This window comes from Coffea eugenioides, chromosome 3 (assembly GCF_003713205.1).
Source record: "Coffea eugenioides isolate CCC68of chromosome 3, Ceug_1.0, whole genome shotgun sequence".
NCBI classification, from domain to species: domain Eukaryota; kingdom Viridiplantae; phylum Streptophyta; class Magnoliopsida; order Gentianales; family Rubiaceae; genus Coffea; species Coffea eugenioides.
Genome location: NC_040037.1, coordinates 10,963,406 through 10,983,218, shown reverse-complemented (window position 1 = coordinate 10,983,218; position 19,813 = coordinate 10,963,406). Strand labels below are relative to the sequence as shown.

At 37.1% G+C, this 19,813-nt stretch overlaps 1 non-coding gene across 1 annotated transcript; it reads right to left on the bottom strand.

The window, feature by feature from the left end:
- Positions 1-18,730: 18,730 nt before the first annotated feature.
- On the bottom strand, positions 18,731-18,837 carry LOC113767248. Its single transcript, XR_003467964.1, has one exon. It is a non-coding gene; the product is annotated as a small nucleolar RNA R71 (small nucleolar RNA).
- Positions 18,838-19,813: the final 976 nt, after the last annotated feature.

The window sequence follows — 19,813 nt, the reverse complement described above, 5'->3', positions numbered from 1 at the left end:
GACAACTGGCATGATTGGGTTTGTGTCAGTGAAATACGCTGGCTAATCTAAAATAACCCTGGTAGTGCATTATTTGGTTAGAATAGGGCTCCTCTAATACGTAAGGCAATTGGGAAATTAAATCTTACGGGCGTACCTAAGATTATTTTTCAATTAGAGCAATGATTAACGGGCGTACCTTAATCACCGACACAGTAAAGAGGGGTTGACTGTCATCGCTTATTTGGCAGTTATAACCTATTTATTAGTAAAATAATTGAAATTGCCTTTTGCATGGATGATCAATTAGGTGAACTATTACTGAAATTATTTCTTGGCTAGACCTTTAGTTATTATTACTCTGATTTTAGTAATTTGTCATTTAATCTTTTATTGGTTATTTATTTTTATTCAAATCGTTTACTCATTGCCATTGCTATAAAAAATGCCCCATTGTCACTTTGAACGTCAAAAAGAGACAAATATTTCCAATCCCTGAGAATACGACCTTACTTGCCCTATTTACAAATCAATAATTATTTGTGAATGAGCCATCCCATTCGGATATATTGTATTAAGCAAACTCTTCGGGAACAGGGTGAATCAAGTAACCCATTGCACACCTAAAGTCCCTATTCCAATACTTAGAATCGGGTTTTGATTATTTTAATTAGCAACTTGGTTTATTTTTTATTATTGCACAGGTTCGACACCTGTCAATTTTTGGCGCCGTTGCCAGGGACTGACGTTAGTATTTGTTTCTTTTTAAATTCATTTTTGTTTTAATTTTCTAATATTTTTCTAGTGTATGGCTCTTTCTTCTCGTACAGGTGAATTGATTTTTGACCCTGAGGTAGAGAAGACTGCGCGGAGAACGCGAAAAGAGACTAGACAGCTCAGAGAGGAGCAATCTAGTGTTGCATCTCATAGACTTGATCTGGAAGTTGAAGTAACAAGTCCGTTTGGTGATACTTCGAGTGATTCGGATCGAGAAGAAGTGACTATGGCTAATGCACAAACACTAAGGGAGTTGGCTGCACCTGATTTAAATCAGCAGCCCTTATGCATTACTTTTTTGCATTTAAATGATAACACGTGTTTTGAATTAAAATTTAGTCTAATTCATCTCTTACCATCTTTTTATGGTTTCTAGGTGAGGAGTCTTACAAGCACTTGCAAGAGTTTGATGTCGTTTGCAATAGCATGAAACCCCCGAGAATTACAGAAGAACAGATAAAAATGAGGGCATTCCCCTTCTCCTTGAAGGATTCCATAAAAGATTGGTTGTACTACCTTCCACCAGGTAGCATCACCACATGAAATCAACTGAAGAAAAAATTTTTAAACAAATATTTTCCTGCGTATAAGTGAGCAATTGCTCATCTAATATTTTTACGAGGGGCTACTTTTCAGAAACGGGAGTATAATTGATACTGCAAGTGGAGGGATATTCGTGAACAAAACTTCTCGAGAAACGTGGGAACTAATTGAAGGAATGGCTGAGAATTCGCAGCAGTTTGGTACGATGGGGGATGTCCTGACACACAAAGTGAATGAGATAGAGACATCTTCTATCCAGCAACAATTGACTGAGTTAACATCGTTTGTTAGGTAATTGGCTGTAGGAACTGTATCACAAGCCAAAGTGTGTGGGATTTGCACTGTTATGGGTCATTCTACAGAGATGTGCCCAATGATTCAAGAAGAAAATGCGGAGCAAGTGAACATGGCTGGTCACGCGCCTGCGCCAAAAAAACAATATGACCCGTACTCGAATACGTACAATCCGGGTTGGAGAGATCATCTTAACTTCAGTTATGGAGGAAATAGGCAATCAAATTTCGCACCAAATAGGCCGCAAGGGTATCAACAATAGTATTAACCTCACTCGCCACCACCCCCTTCAAACTCAAGTCCGTCTATAGAGGAGATGATGAAGCAATTAATTACTAATCAACAAAAGACAGATTCTGATCTACAAAGTATTAGGAATTAATTGGAACAGATGCAAGCAATGCAAAGTCAAATGAGTCAGATGGCGATAGCAATTAATCGCCTGGAATCCCAAGTTTACGAAAAATTGCCATCTCAACCTGAACTAAACCTGAAGAATGTAAGTGCAATGACCTTCAGGAATGGGAAAGAGATTCAAGGGCCTGAACTTGTTACTCCAAAAGACAAGGATGAGGAAAAGATCGAGAAAGAACTTAAGGAGGAGGACAAAAATCGTAAAAATCTAGTGGTACTCCCTGACCCAATCATTGAAATTAAAACTAATCCACCTTTTTTTCCTAGCAGGTTAGAGAGCTCGAAGAAGCAGGACAAGGAGAAAGAGATATTGGAGGTATTTCGCAAGGTAGAGATCAACATTCCCCTACTAGATACAATCAAACAAGTGCCAAAGTACATGAAATTCTTGAAGAACTTGTGCATCAACAAGAAGAAGTTGAGGGGGGATGAGCATATTGTGGTAGGTGAAAACGTTTCAGCGATTTTACAAAGGAAACTACCACCTAAATGCGAAAATCCAGATATATTTACTATCCCCTGTAAGATTGGACATTCTAAAATTAAAAATGCCATGCTAGATTTAAGGGCTTCTATTAATGTGATACTTAAATCAATCTATGATTCCCTAAATTTAGGACCTTTAAAAGAAACATAGATAATAATTCAATTGGCTGATAGTACATTTGCTTATCCGGATGGGGTAGTTGAGGATGTTTTAGTGCAAGTAGATGGATTAATTTTTCCTACTAAATTTTATGTGCTTTACATGGATGATGGAAGTGTTCTAAATCCATCACCCATTATATTATAAAGGTCATTCTTAAGTACTGCCCAAATTAAGATTAATGTTAGTAAGGGTACTTTCACAATGAAATTTGATGGAGAAATAGTCCACTTTAATATTTTTGATACAATAAAACATCCTATTGATTCTCACTCTATATTTACTATTCATGCTATTAATCCCTCTGTACAAGAATTTTTTGAGTTTGTTTGTAGCGATAAATTCAAAATTGCTGCGAACAAGTATCAGGGGATGAAAGTAATTTATGAAGTAAAAATGAATAGAAAATTAAGAAAGAAGGCTGCACTCAATGACTATTTAGATCCCGGAGGAGGGCCACCGATTACAAGAAAAATTAAATTACATCCAAATTGAAGAGTGGTGTTTAACGTCTAGTCAAAAACATTAAAGAAAGACACTCATTGGGAGGCAACCCAATTTCTTTTAGTTATTTGTTCAGTTTTGTTTGATAGTTTAAATATATTTTTCTTGAGTTTGACAGATTTCTGGTTTCCATTTTCGTTTTTGATGATGCATAGGTATCTCTCTGACTTGACGCACCTGCGTCAACTGGACGCGTGGCAAGGTGCAACTTCTTGATATTGGTCAGGAGGGTTTCCACCCTCATGACGTGCCCGCGTCGAGTCACATGGAGAGCTCTGCGTCAGAAGGGTTCTTACCCTCATGATGTGCCCGCGTCATGTTCGTGGGAAAGGTAAGTATTGAAACCTTGAAGAAAATTTTGATTTTCTTTTAATCTCTAATTTTGAATTTCAAAAATAAATTTTGTTAATGATAAAAAAATTAAATTTTTTAATTAAAAAAAATTTCCGTTTAACTATAGCTTCTAATTTTCAAATTACAACTTTTTAAATTTACAAAAAAAATCCAAAACTATTTCTTTTTTTTCTTTTTTTTTCTTTCTCCATCTCCTTTCTTTTTCTTTCTTTCTCTCTTCTTTCCTTCTTCTTCCCTGGTTCTCTTTTGGTCGCGACTCAAACTAGAGCTGTCGCCGCCTCTTCGCTTCGCACCTACGCTCGCCGCCCCTCTCCGCAATCGACGAACAACGCTGCCGCCACTGTCGATCTCGCCGTCGCCAGGCGGCATGGACGCCACCCCATTACCCCTCTGTCTCTTCTCCGCGCACATCCACCTCCCGCACCGCCACTGTCCGAAGCCAACGTTTCCACCGTCGTGCGCCGTGCCACCACCTCGCTCTCCCTCTCTCTCCTTGTTGCAACCAACCACTGCTGCACGTCGCGACCTTCCACTTTCGCCACCTCTCGCACTGCTGCTATTCGCCGCCATTCCTCGCCTCGCGACTGTCCGTATTTCTCCCTTCCCTCGCATCCCCCTCTTTCACACAATGGTAGAGGTATTCACTCTTCTTAACTCCCACCTGATTAATTGAAGCATAAGTTGCTGGGTTTGATTGTTGGATTCACTCTTCTCTCTGCCTCTCGACGCCTCCGCAGTCACGGGTCGCGCGCCACTACCTCTGTCTCCTTCTCTTGATAACCATCATTCTCTCTCGGAGATATTGTTTGGCCATTGTCTACGTTGGAGGTACTTGACAATCGCTTTCCAATTTCTTTTTGGTATTGTCTGGTGCTGTTGGGTTTACCAGTGATTTAGATTCTGTGGCCGATTGACTCGTTTCATTACTGTGGGGTGCACCAGTGGTACTGGTTGGGGTATTTTGACTAGCATTTGTTATTCATAATTGGTTAGCTGCCTGATTGAAAAGGAAGAACTTGTAATTATGTGGTTATTGTCAAATTTCTAAACTGCTATTGCTGAATTGGCGATTTTAAGTTGAGATATTCACTGTCTAATTGGAGACTTTGTTGAGATTTTGGGTGGACAGAGTTTTGCATTTGCTAGTTGAATTGAGTTGAGATGTCTCAGAACTTGGCCGCGTACTTCTATCACATCGGTTTCCCTGCACCGTTCCCGCCTACCTGTTAGCCACTCACGAGGGAAGTTTCGTTGTCCTCTTCGCTTTACTTGTTTTCTACTCTCCATTAGGGACAATGTCGGATTTAAGTGTGGGGCGGGGGGATTGGACAGCTGTGATGCTAGTATTTCTAGTTTTTAGTTTTTAGATGTTTTTTCTTTTTTTTTTAGTTTGTTATTTGTTTATCTTTCGTTCATTCTCTTTGTTTCTTTTTAGTGATTAGCTCTCATGTGAATACCAAGGTTTGATGTTGGATTGTTGACTCTAATTCTGCTATTGCCAAGTTTTAGTAATAAAAGTATATCTAGTTAATATGGTTGAGTCCAAGATCATCTCTTTGGTGAATATCGGTGATTGTTTGGCTCTTCTAATTTTTGGTTAACTTTTCTAGGCATTGGGAATGATTGTTGGCATTTTCATGTGAATTGATCCAGTTATTAACTTTAGTTCTCCATATTTGAAAAATAAGGCTAGCTGCTGCTATTTTCTTTGTGATATTTTGAGTTATTGTGTTATCTGGTTGTAAATAAGAGTTGATTGTACTCCGCTAGTTGTTACTACTGAATAACCGGGGATCTTCAACTAAAGTATCAATTCTCGCGTCAAACGGTAGTAATTGCTATGAGTACGTGGTCGCGTAGCGATAGGAGCTGAGTAACCGGGCTCCATCATCTGGCAAATATTGGAGTTCGCGTCAAAAGACTCTAATGGCTAGACACTAAGTCTATTATTACTATTAAAACTGAAAAAATAGAAAAATAGAAAAGCGTGATAAAAGTGAAGATTGTGTCAATATGTGATTAAAGCCAGCTCCCCGATTTGTGGATTTAATGTTGATATTTTGGTTAATAGTTGGATCATTTGTTGATAAATGTTGATCGATCATTCCTTTTTCTTAGAATAGTTAGCCCTAAATTGGAGGAGTCTGCGATTTAGAAGCTAACCAGGGTGATGTTTCTTGGATCTTGACCATTGATGCTTGATATGTGTTTTTCTTGATAACTCGGCAATAAGGTAGATGGAGCAATAACCATTGTCTGGAATTGGTGTTTGTTTGTTGTTCTCATGCTTGAGGACAAGCATAATTTAGGTGTGGGGGGAATTGATAAGTCGTAATTGTGTCATTTATTTTGTAATTAAATCCCTCCTATTATATTACCAAGTGTGCATTAATTGACGGATTCTACTCACTTTTGAAAATTTGTATTGATTGCGGGGAGTTGGAACAAAATGGGATAAAAACGTGCAAATTCTCCACTACAATTACTATTTGGCATAGGCGCGTCAAGTCAGACCTTAACATGTCCAGAAAATGCGGGACAAGCGCGAGACACCAATTGCCAATTGGAAGTACAACGTAGGACTGCAAATATTCCATTAGCTGATTGTTAGATTTGAATTGGAAAAGGTAGTTTAGTAAAAATAGGAAACGGGCCAATTAGGAGACTTCCTACTTTTTTTGGCTTCGGTTGAATAGGAGAGTGAAGTCAGTAGACGGCTGTTTTTATTTATTTAATGATGCATATTTGTTCGTATAAGTACACCTTTGACATACTAGTACAAGGACACTAACTCAAACACAGATGGATTTTTTTATTTAACGGTGCAGTTTTGTTGGTAGAAGTGTACCTTACAAATTAATTCTACTCGCATCACTAGGAAAGATATTGAGAAAGATATAGAGTGGATATAATATTTTTGAGTAGAGATAGTAATTGTATAACTTAAAATTTTTTTTATAATGCACATAGGATCAAGAAAGTTGAAGAAACTCTGATAAAGGTTGTTTCTCACTTCAAACATCTTACTTCCTCCTTTTAAGAAAGAAAGAAAAATATGTTGCTCTAATTCTAGACCATGTTTTAATGCATATATCACTTTTATTGATACTCAAAATTTCATAGAGGAGGCATAAATCCATTTTAAATCATTTATTCTTCCATATCTTGAAAAAATGATCATTTATAATATGTTTATTGCCCTTTACTTTTAGAAACACCAAAGGTAAAGGCATTTCCTATTCTTTGCTCAAAAATTTGCACCTCTGGCTCTTGTTGTTTAATTTGTACCTTTCTGAATTTAGAAATATAAAAAAATCTACAAAAGTTATTTTAAAATAGATTTGATGATGGCAATTTGTGCTAGATACCGGGTGAAATTCTATGTAAACCTCTCACGCATTTAGAGAATCTGTTGAAATATGTCATAACCAAACTTGGAAGTACATTATGACTGAAGGGACATTTTCATTGAACATTTTCAATTAGGTTTTGTTTTTACTTAAAACGTTATTGCGTTAATAGGCTGGAAAATTTAGTAATTTTATTGCTCAATTGCACTCAATAGATCTAGTGAAGATATCCTTATTGTGAATCACTGTATTACTTAAAACATTTGTTTACAATGTACTAAAATCAAGGTAGTTTGAAGAAACTTTGGTCAGGATCGTTGCTCATCACTTAAAACACATCTTATCCATGCTCTTAAAGAGAAAGAAAAATACGCCACTCCAATTTTTAACCAATATTTTATGCTAATATCACTTTTGTTGATACTCAAAAAGTTCACAGAAAAGGCAAGAATATTGTGACGCTGATACGACTCACGCCCTATTTCAAATGCAATTTGTGACATGACGAACCACATGATCTAGAATTGGTGGTATCCAAGATTGGAAGCAGAAAACCTAATTTGATCTTGGATAGCATAAGATGAATCAAGTTTGGGTAGAACGATATTACAATCAAGTGCGATTTTTTATTGATATATCGAATGAACATTTAGGACAGCTTTAAGAAATTCAAAGAAAGCTTACAAGAAGCCAAGAAAATTTTCACCCTCAATGTTATTTGTTGGGAATTTTCGACTTCCTATTACAAAGAAAAGACTTGCCTATTTATAGGCACCAATCCAACTTAGACTAATCCAAATGGAACTAAGATTACTGCACTTCATCCTAGTTTAACTAAATTAACTACTTGACCCATCAATCAAACAAACTGGCTGATTATTTCATCTATAAACTAACAAGACTCATGGCCCAACAAACATCTAGTTGGCAGAATTTGGACTCAACCCTAACAATCTAGCTAACCAAAACTCAACATGAGCTGGTCATTTTTATTGTCTACGCAAATTAAACAAACGATTAATGGAACAAGTAACAAATGGCTAAAGCTTTGGCCAAAACTTGACTCAATCAAGAATATCAATCAGCCCCAAGCTGTAAGTCCTTAATCAACCTCCTCTAGTCGAACTCAAACTGGGGTTTGTAATGCATGGTCCCTAAGTTTGATTCCTTCAATGCTTTTGTGGGTTCCAACATGATGTTGAGCAACAATACAACCCAAAGATGCTTCAAAGAAAGTTGACGAGCGCGGTATACATATAATAATAAACTCATTCCATAGTCATATTTTACATTTATAACATCCTAAATACCCCACACTCAATTTTTCACAAGTATACGAGTCGTGATTGAATATAGGGTATTCAGGATCGATCGCACAGAGAAAATTATCAATTACTAATGATTTTTGAACTCCTTTATTATTTAGACTATCACAAATGCAATCTATGCTACAAATATGAAATAAAAGTAATAAAAGTAACAATAAAAAGCCCCTAAAGATATGAAATTCCTTACTACTCCTACAAATGAAGTTACTAGCTAAGTGAATGCTATTATCTTGGCTAGTTATGAAGTAATTTTTTAATGTATGTGAAACCTATTATCGCAATGAATCAACTATACTTGTACCTAAACCATACTCTCGCGGTTATGAAATTAACTACAAGTTCATTTTTTCTATGAAATTACATGAAACAAGTCACTAAAGCCACATAGGTGCACTTCTACTCTCGTAAGTGTACTCTCTAGGTTTATCAATTCCTTGAACTAGTGTTAAATCCCAATTTTCATTGCAAATTTAACACCTTAAGATTATCACAATTATTGGCCGGTTAATCATGATTAGATAAGCAAAAGTGATAAATAACTTGCTCAAAATAATATCATCAAATAACCAAGTAAACATTACTAGCATGATATAGCAAGTTCATCCATAATATCAAGGCCATGTATTCTGCTTTAATCATGTAGAACTCAATATGCAAGTTCTTGAATACGCGACATAAAGTCCTGTTTCCTGAGCTCGCATTTTTTTCTGCAAATTTTTGTAGAAATTTTTAACTTTCTAAAAATTACACTCTGTACCTCAATTGCTCAAAATATATTCTAGATCATTCTTTTGTCACAATAACCAATGCACACACATGTAAAATGATCAAAACATATATTTTACTCCTTTTTAATGAATCAAAAACAATATTTACTCAAATTGAGGGGTCGAGTTCCTTGATCGAACTTCGTCTTTTTCACCTCATTTGGTCACTTTTGCTTCTATTTTGACGAGTGCGGGGAATACATATAACAATTGAACTCATTCCACAGTCAAACTTTACATTTACCAATTTTATATACCCTACATGCGATTTTTCTGCAAGTATATATGATGAGAATATAAAGACCAAGGCCCATTCAAGCACATGGGGAATTGGAAGATTCAAGTGAAGACCAGTTGATTGCACGAATACTTGAGTTTAGTAGGATTATTTGATTTTCCTCGTTGATTTTGGTTATTTCTCGCTTTAGAAAGTCTAGGTAATTAAGCTAGTTTAATTGCGGCCCATTTGTTAGTAAGTGAGGCCCAAAATCTTCCTTAAGTATGTAGGGTAGTTTGGTCAATTTTTGGATTAGGGTTAATGCTTGTAAGGGCTATAAATAGCCCCACTTCCTCTTTGTTTTGGGATCAGTTTTTGGCTATTAAATACAATTAGTGAGTTTTCACTTTCTCTTTGGCAAGAGAGTTTCCTTTGAATACTTGAGAATCTTCTCAAGTTATTCACCCGAACTTATCAATCGAGTATCTCCTTGATTGTGGCGTTCTACTACCTCCAATTTGGTTCGTTAATTCGAGTAGTTACGGGTTGAGATAATATCAAAATTGTTCGTGACTTCTAGGGATTAGTTGGGTCAAATTTCCGCTGCCTAAGCCATGGTGTTTTGGTTGTCTAGATCGGGGTTTCACATCAGTTGGTACCAGAGCTAGTCGACAACCACCAGGTTATATCTTTTTTTTTTTCGTTTATTTCGAGTCATATATGTTTATCCCAATCTGTTCGTTTGTTTAGAACCAAAAAAAAAATTATTACTGTCACTGTTCACCGTACTGTTCACACCAACACTGTTCATCGTTACTGTTCACCGACACTGTTCATAGTTACTGTTCATCCGAATACAAATCTGTCCAGCCTTGTTGTTTGTGTTATCCAACTTGTTTACTTGGTTTTCAAATCTGAATTTTGGCAAAACTTGTTGGAATTTTGTGAATCTTGAAGAGAACTTACAATAATCTTGAGCTTCTTGCATTCTTGATCACAATCTTGAAATTTCTGAAGTTCCTGACAACTTCCTTGAAAGTTCTTGAAAGATCTTGGAGTTCTTGGTAGTTATTATTTGTGGACTTCCTTGTTTTGTGTCGTGGTTGATAGTTGTAGTCAAAAAAAAGAAGAAAGAAAAGAGGAATTGGTTGGCAAGAGAAAAAAAAAAGGAAAGGAAAGAAAGGGGCAACCGAATTGTTTTGAATAGAGAACCAAATCTGATTTGTGCAATCTTTCTTGGAGTAGAATTTGGAAGTTACCAAAAGTTGTTTCAAGAAGATTACCAAAGGTTGTTTCAAGAAGGTTACCAAAAGTTGTTTCAAGAAGGTTACCAAAAGTTGTTTCAAGAAGGTTACCAAAAGTTGTTCAAGAGGAAGAGGATTTTCAAAAGGTTTCCAAAAACTAACTTGTTTCCAAAATCAATTAGGAAACTAAGTAAAGCACTTGGATAACTCTTTGTACTCACTTGGACACTCTCTCTCCTACCTTTTTAGGAAACTTTCCTAAACTCTCATCCATTTTTTAGGAAACTTTCCTAAACTCTCTTATCCATTTCTTTTGGAAACTTTCCTAAAGTCTCCCATACATTTTTAGGACCTTTCCTATATTCTCTCATCCACTTTAGCAAACTCTCCTATATTCTCTCATCCACTTTAGGAAACTCTCCTATATTCTCTTCCTAGATTTTAGGAACACTCTCCTACACTTTCTCCTATATTTTCTCCTAGCTTTTAGGAACACTTCCCTACACTTTCTCCTACATCTCCGTGATTACTCTTGAGGAAGAAGTTGGTGACAATTATTTGGGCTTGAGCAGCATTTCTCAAACTACCTAACCCAACAGGTAAAGGTGTTTGGTAAGTCCATTGGAGCGCTTTGAGTGACATACACGAGGGTGAGTGATACACTAAGGGAGTGAGTGAGGCAGTTTCTACTAACTGTTTGTTGAGCCTTGCAGGTACTCTATAAACATGTCTCAAACTCATGCGACAAGTGACCCTTATGACATGAAACATGTTCTTGAAGCATTAACAGGCGCCATTGATCGCATGGCTCAGAGAATTGATACACTGGAGGATAAGGTGGAGCAATCAACCCTAGGCAAGAATGCCTCCAAGAGACAACCATACGTGGAGGAGTTAGGTGATTCGAACAATGAGGAGGACATGGCAGATGGAAACCGATTCCGGAATTATAAACGCATCCCTAATCAAGGGGATGATGAACTAAAGGGAATCAAACTCAAAATTCCTACCTTCCCAGGCAAGTCGGACCCTGAAGCATATTTGGAATGGGAGAGGAAGATTGAGATGCTCTTTGACTGCAACCACTACTCAGAGTCCCAAAAAGTAAAGTTGGCAACCATTGAGTTCACTGAATACGCAGCCGTTTGGTGGGATCAGATTCGCACCAGACAAAGGAGAAATGAAGCACCACTCATTCGCACCTGGGAAGAACTCAAAAGGATCATGAGGAAGCGCTTCATACCAGCGTATTACCACAGGGATTTGCACCATAAATTGCAAACTCTCACCCAAGGTAGTATGACGGTTGAGGATTACTTCAAGGAGATGGAGATGGCCATGCTGCGGGCTGATGTTCGGGAGGATATAGAAGCAACCATGGCACGTTTCTTGAGAGGACTACACGCTGAAATTGCAGATGTTGTGGAGCTCCAACATTACCTTGACATGGATGAATTATTGGACAAAGCTATCAAGGTGGAAAGAAGGCTCAAGAGGAGGGGTATCCCCCATCAAAGCTCCAACGCCCAATCTGGAAATTGGAGAACTCCGCAGTATAAAGGCGAGATTACCCACACGAGCGAGCAAAAGTCCGCTAAGGCAAGTGGGGTTTCGAATGGAGCATGGGTGCCTGGTTCGTCATCTTCAAAACCGACCCAAAGGGCCGAATTTAAGGTTGATCTAGGGGCATCTAAACCTAGAAACCGCGACACTAAGTGCTTTAAGTGTCAAGGTTTCGGTCACATCGCGTCCCAATGCCCAAACCGAAGGACCATGCTCATGCTTCCAAGTGGTGAAGTGCTAACGGATGAGGAGGATGAGTATGAAGGCATGCCACCATTGGTTGAGGAAGAAGAGATAATTGCCCCTGACCAACCAGTTGGACTAGGCCTTGTTACAAGGTTGGCATTGAGTGCTCAACGCACAAATGAAGAAGAGCAGCGTACCAACATCTTCTATACCCGATGTCTAGTTAACGGGAAAGTGTGTAGCTTGATTATCGACGGAGGAAGTTGTACCAATGTCGCCAGTTCCTTATTTGTCAAGAAGTTACACCTACCTGTCCAAGATCACCCTACACCATATAAGCTTCAATGGTTTAGTGATTGCGGCGAAGTGCGAGTGTCCAAGCAGGTTTCTGTGAAGTTTAACATTGGGAGATATGAGGATGAGTTGGTGTGTGACGTGGTTCCTATGCAAGCTGCCCATCTTATTCTTGGAAGACCTTGGCAATTTGATCGCGAGGTTACTTATGAAGGTCATTCCAACAAATACTCGTTCATGCATAAAGGGATAAGGATCATACTTGTTCCACTCTCACCTACACAAGTTCGAGAGGACCAAAATGTTTTACAGAGGGAATGGGAGTTGGATCGATTAGAAGGCAAGGAAAAGAAAGGGCGAACATTGATCCTGCTCGCTAAGCCTGAGGACAACATCGGGCACTGGGAGCTGGATCGTTCCACCTTGGTGGTGTTTAACGTGTTTTCATTTGTGCAGGTTGTTCGTGGTCAGATATCCTTCATCTTGCAGTGTGCAATACCCGCAACCATAGAGATCTGCGAAGAGAGTGCTGGTCAAGTAATTCCAACCAACACTAGTCGAGTTACATTGGCCTTTGATGCAGTGTTTGCACGTCTTGATGCGTACAACTCGCAGCCCAACCAAACCTTGGTTCACCGGGCGTCCGCTCACGATCCACCCATAGGGTTGAGACGTCGCTTGTGTGACCATTGTCATGGAAATCTTGCTGTCCGCAACATGTATCTACCACCACCACGAGTTGTCCTTGTTCCACACAAGGATGTCATGATCATTCTTCGCTTAAGAAGGCGACATGCAGGCTGCTTGGTGACTATACACATGCTCTCATCACTTTTGTTTTGTAAGAGAGTCATGATTTGGGGACAAATCGCCTTTAAGAGGAGGGGAATGATGAGAATATAAAGACCAAGGCCCATTCAAGCACATGGGGAATTGGAAGATTCAAGTGAAGACCAGTTGATTGCACGAATACTTGATTTTCCTCGTTGATTTTGGTTATTTCTCGCTTTAGAAAGTCTAGGTAATTAAGCTAGTTTAATTGCGGCCCATTTGTTAGTAAGTGAGGCCCAAAATCTTCCTTAAGTATGTAGGGTAGTTTGGTCAATTTTTGGATTAGGGTTAATGCTTGTAAGGGCTATAAATAGCCCCACTTCCTCTTTGTTTTGGGATCAGTTTTTTGGCTATTAAATACAATTAGTGAGTTTTCACTTTCTCTTTGGCAAGAGAGTTTTCTTTGAATACTTGAGAATCTTCTCAAGTTATTCACCCAAACTTATCAATCGAGTATCTCCTTGATTGTGGCGTTCTATTACCTCCAATTTGGTTCGTTAATTCGAGTAGTTACGGGTTGAGATAATATCAAAATTCTTCGTGACTTCTAGGGATTAGTTGGGTCAAATTTCCGCTGCCTAAGCCATGGTGTTTTGGTTGTCTAGATCGGGGTTTCACATCAATATAGGTCGTGAGCGAGTATAGAGTATTAATGGTCGATCCCATAAGGAAGACTGTCAATTACTGATGTTTTTCGAATTTATTTATTATTTAGACTGTCACAAGTACTGGATATTAAATCTACAATATAAACATGAGATAAAAGTAATAAAAATAATAATAGAAATCTCCTAGAGATATAGCATTCCTAACTACTCTTGCAAATGAAATTACCGGTTAATCGAATGTTATTATCTTGACCAGTTATGGCATAATTTCCTAATATTCATGATACAGCTTTCGCCAGTATACCAACTATACTTATAGTTAATTCATACCTACTTTCGTGGTTATGAAACTAGTTACAAGCTCATTTCTTCTATAAAATTACATGAAACAAGTCACTAAAGCCACAAAGGTACACATCTACTTTCGTGAGTGTACTCCCTAGGTTTATCACTACCTTGAACTAGTGCTAAATTCTAATTTTCATTGCAAATTTAATACCTTAAAATTATCATAATTAGTAGCCAGTTAATAATGATTAGATAAGCAAAAGCGATAAATAACTTGCGAAAAATAACATCATCAAATAACCAAGTAAATATCACTAATAAGATATAGCAAGTTCATTCATAACTCTAGGCATAAACTTAGAACTCCATATTAAAACACAAATCCAAAACTTGCATATTAACCATACTTAAGAATCCAATACAAAAGATAAAGAGTTGAAGAAGAGATAACCCTTGTCACATGAGTTTCAACCCCTCATTCTTCATCTCCATCTTCATCCTAATCTAGCCAATATACAAGAGTGGATAAAAACTATACTACTCTATACTAAACTACTAAACTAAACTAATGAACTAAGAAAATTCTAGTAAAGACTAAATTTTTGATTAGTTTCTTTAGCTTTTCAAAGTTGTGAAAATGTTTTCCAAGGCCTCTATTTATAGAGGAATTCAAGCTTATGGTGAGTTATTAAAGTTGATGTAAATTGCTCCTGGGAATCACCAAAAGATGCGTCTTGAATTCTCTATACTTGCTTGCTTAGTTCCAACCAGATTTCTTGCAGATAAATTGGTCTAAAAGCTTGATTGAATAGAGCACAAGTTGCATAGTAAGTTACAGAGCGGCAATTGGGGATCCGAGGGCAAGATCCGAGGTCGGATTGCTCAAAATACTCCTCGGATCTCATTTTTTTTCATTTTTGTGTTCACTGCACATTAGGATCCGAGGCCTATAACATGGGGATCAGAGCTCGGATCCTCATCTGGGATGTAGCCTCTGATTACAGAAGTTTATTCGAGTGTTTAGTACACATCCGAACTCGGATTTACTTGCTCTGTTTTTTGTCCAAATTTAACTGATATTTTCTTGATGTTCGAGGTTGAACTAGTTCTTGCGTAAAACATGAAAGTTGTAGCCCTTTGAGTTAGCTTCCAATGCATCAAGAATCATCCAATTTGGAGCTCCATAGACTAAGAAATGACCAAAATACCCTCGACTGGTCAGAACTCTATTTCAGCTTTCGACAATGAAAATACACTTCTGTATTTTGACTTTTTGACTTTGAAAATAACAAAATGGACTTCGATGTTTTCATACTAAATGTATACTATCTTTTAATTTCAAAATGGTTCAATAATCACCTCAATCCGATACTTGTAACTCAAGATATTTCTGAAATACTAAAATGTGTCAAAGCTGTGAAATCTTGCTTCTTTTGTTCTTGCTTGCATTTCATATTCTCTTTTTATCACTTTAATCCATCATCAATTATCCAATTATCTTCTCAATACATTCCATTTGATGATTGAATTCTCAAACCTACAAAAACATGAAGTTTTCACTAGAAAAATTCAAAGAAATTTAATTTTTACCACTTAAACCATAAAATGCATATATTCACTGGAATCTTAATTAATTAGCTATAAAACTAATTAAAACACACCAAAACTAACTAATAAAATACATTTAAAACACGTAAAATATGCACTTATCATATTTCTCCGAACCTAGAAAAACAACAAGATAACTCAAACACATAATTTAAACATAAGATCACATAAAATTAACATAAATGACAAAAATATTGGGTTGCTTCCCAACAAGCGCTTCCCAACATTGGGTTGCTTCCCAACAAGCGTTTCCCGACACATATAAAAACATACAAATAAAGACTCAACAAGTCACTAAATACAATAAATAAGACACTAGACACAACAATAACAACAACAAGAAGTAAAATTGTCTAAATTAATAAAGTTGCTCTTAGCACCGATATTGAACAAATCTTTCTCGGCAATGGCGCTAAAAACTTGACGTGCGTGGGATATACATATAATAATAAGCTCATTCCACAATCAATTTTACATTTATAATATTTAAAATATCCCACATACGATTTTCTGCAAGTATACGAGTCGTGATTAAGTATAGGGTATTCAGAGTCGATCCCATAAAGAAGATTATCAATTACTGACGATTTTTAAATTTCTTTTGATAAGTGAATATTTAACGTACATTTTGTACAAATTTGGCATGAACTTTTGGTATGTTTTGAGAAGATTAAAGCCATATTTGAACTCTTTTGGTGATAATTGCTTAAATATTATTTAAGTGTTCAAAACTTGATAAATGAGTGAATTAATGCGTTAATTTTGTGAAATTGTGAAGGATATCGATGTATGAAATTCATGCACGAGCTGAAAGAAGTGTAAGGATTGTCCAGAGGATAAACTACACAAGAAATTAGGAGCAAAAATGAAGAAAAAGGAAAAGAAATGAAAAATTGGAAAATACCAGCACGGATCCGAGCTCGGATCTGTGAGAATAAGGGGAGATCTGAACCCTCGTCTGTACTTCTGGAGGAGCGTATCTGAGGTCAGAACGATCCGACCTCGGATCCATCATGGGAAGTCCTCGGATCCACTGATTCGAGCTCGGATCAATATTCAACCCTCGGATCTGTCTCTCTCCTCAGCAAGTTGCACAACCATTTTTCTTTACCTTTCTCACAATTTTTCTAGCTATTTTGAGGGACAGAAATCGGTGGCACATGCTTCTGCAACAAAAGAGAAGACCAAATAAGTGTAGACAAAAGAAAACATCATATCTTTGACTTCTTTCTACAAAATCTGAGTGGAGAAAATTATGAAGAGAGAAGAGTAGACTTTCTACCACTTTTTATGCAGAAACACAGGGGAGAGGTGAAGAGATGACCATACGTAGCTAGTTTTCCTTCTTGTAACATTTTTCTCTCTAGCTAAGAGTTCTTGGAGAAGTATTTGGAATTTTTACTTGTAATCATATTGTGCAAGAGCATAGCAGGAATTGGAGAGCTTCACCTTCAATTGGCTAAGCTTTCTTTTATCTTTCTTGTACTTGTACTTGATGATGTTTTTTATTAATAAACTTGTGAGTTTGATTGTTAAATCATTCATGAGTAGCTAATTTTCTTTATCTAGGGAGTAGATGAAACTTATGGCTAAATAATATGAATTGAATGTGATTTACACTTGTTATATCTTGTATTAACTTGTCTACTTGTGTAGCTGTGATTACTTGTTATTGATTGATCACCAATAGCATGTTTATAGTTGTTATTATGCAATGAAAATTGATAATAATAATGGAAACACGTGAGTAGAGCTTGAGTTGTATGTTCATGAAAATAGAGATACACTTAGGTGGATTATTTAGCATTTCATGAAATAAAACAGAGTAGTAGTAGTATTTCACCATGAAAATAGGGAAAACTATATTGCTCTAGGCCATTTCAACATGAAAATGAGACTTGGTAATTTTAGAAATGAATCTCTGGTTAAACAAAAATAATAACAAGAAGTAAATCCATTCATTTGTGTTGTTTATGCCATAAGTGAAATCTACATCCCTAGATTTTTCCTTGAGTGAAATTTCTCCATTTGCATTTAGCATTTGTTAAAATAGAATTGCAAATCAGATTTATAGACATTTGCATTACATTTCTTTGCTCAAATTCATTCAATAGTCTAAATAATAGAGAAAATAAGGACCTAATAATTGGTTAATTTGCTCCTCGTGGGATCGACCCGATACACACCTTGTACTACAATTGCGACCTGTATACTTGCAGTCCAACGGGTGTAAAATCGGATTTAAACTTGCATTGATATAAAAAACCCGTCAAGTTTTTGGCGCCGTTGCCGGGAAGCGGCAATATTAGGGTCTAATCATCTCTATTAATTTAGATATTTTCATTATTTTTATTCAAGTTGTTGAATTAAATCTGCAAAAATCTCTCTTGTTTTTGTTTGTAGTGTATGCACCGATCAAATCGAGAAGTTGCATATTTCGATCCTGAAATTGAAAGAACACTACGAAGACAAAGGAGGAATACATTGCATTAAGAGGAACAAGAGGTTTGGCGGCCGATAGAAGAAATCTTGATAGAATTGCCATTTGAGGAAGAAATGACGGAAAATGACCCAAATAGGCGAATCCTACGAGATTTTGCTTTACCGGGAACACAAGGTTCTCAAACTAGCATTGTAAGGCCAACGATAAACGCCAATAATTTTGAGATTAAACCATCATTTATTCAAATGGTCTCAATATGGAGGTAATGCTACCGAAGATCCAAATTCTCACTTGTCAACATTTCTTGAAATATGTGATACAATTAAATTTAATGGTGTTAGTGATGATGCAATTAAACTTCGATTATTTCCATTTTCACTAAAGGACAAGGCCAATGTTTGGTTACAATCTCAGCCTCCAAATACTTTGATAACTTGGGATGAATTAGCTAAGGCTTTTCTTAATAAATTCTTTCCACCTGAAAAAATTGCTAAACTCAGAATGGATATAACTAGTTTCTCTCAACAGGAAGGAGAGACATTGTATAAAGCTTGGGAGCGCTATCGGAAATTGCAACGAAAATGTCCTCATCATGGTCTACTTGATTGGCTAGTAGTCCAAACATTTTACAATGGTCTCACCTATCCAACAAAGACGTATGTAGATGCGGCAGCGGGAGGAGCATTGATGGGAAAGACAGCTGAGGAAGCTCAACAATTGATTGAAAAAATGGCTGCTAACAACTACCAATGGGCAAACGAAAGAGGTAATACAAGGAGAACTGCAGGTATGCTCGAAGTAGATACCTTAAATATGTTAAGTGCAAAAATGGATAATGTGGTTAAGATACTTAATAGGCAAGTTGGTTCTAGTTCTAATCAAGGAGTAGTTGTTGCATGTTGTACCACTTGCGGCGGAGATCATGATGATTTTATGTGTTCTAGCAGTGAACAGGTTCAATATCTCAACAATTACAATCGTCCACCCCAAAACAATCCATACTCCAATACTTATAATCCAGGATGGCGTAATCACCCGAATTTTGGATGGAAGGATCAAGGGAACCAACAAAGACCAGTTAATCCACCGGGTTTTCAACCAAAGCAACCACTGCAGGAGTCCAAACCAGCTTGGAAATTGGCAATTGAGAAGCTGGCAAATATATCAAATGATAAGATTGAAAAATCAGCCAATGCCACTACTCAACGGTTTGAAAGAATTGAAGGAAGGATAGACCAACTCACCAATATGTACAGGAATGTTGAGGTCCAATTAGGACAAATAGCAAATACATTTAACAATCGCAACCAAGGGAATTTACCTAGCAAGACTGAAGTGAATCCGAGAAAGCATGTAAATGCAATCACTCTTAGAAGTGGTAAAACGGTTGAAGGACCTAATTTTGGAAATTCATGTGGTGAAAAAGACAAGGAGCAATCAATCGAAGGGGAGAAAGAAAGCCGAAATGATCATGTTGTCATTGATATTGATGCACTTCCTCCTAAATCAAATTCTCAGTTAAATTCTAATGTGATTCCTTTTCCTCACAGGTTGAAGAAAGATGGACAGGATCGG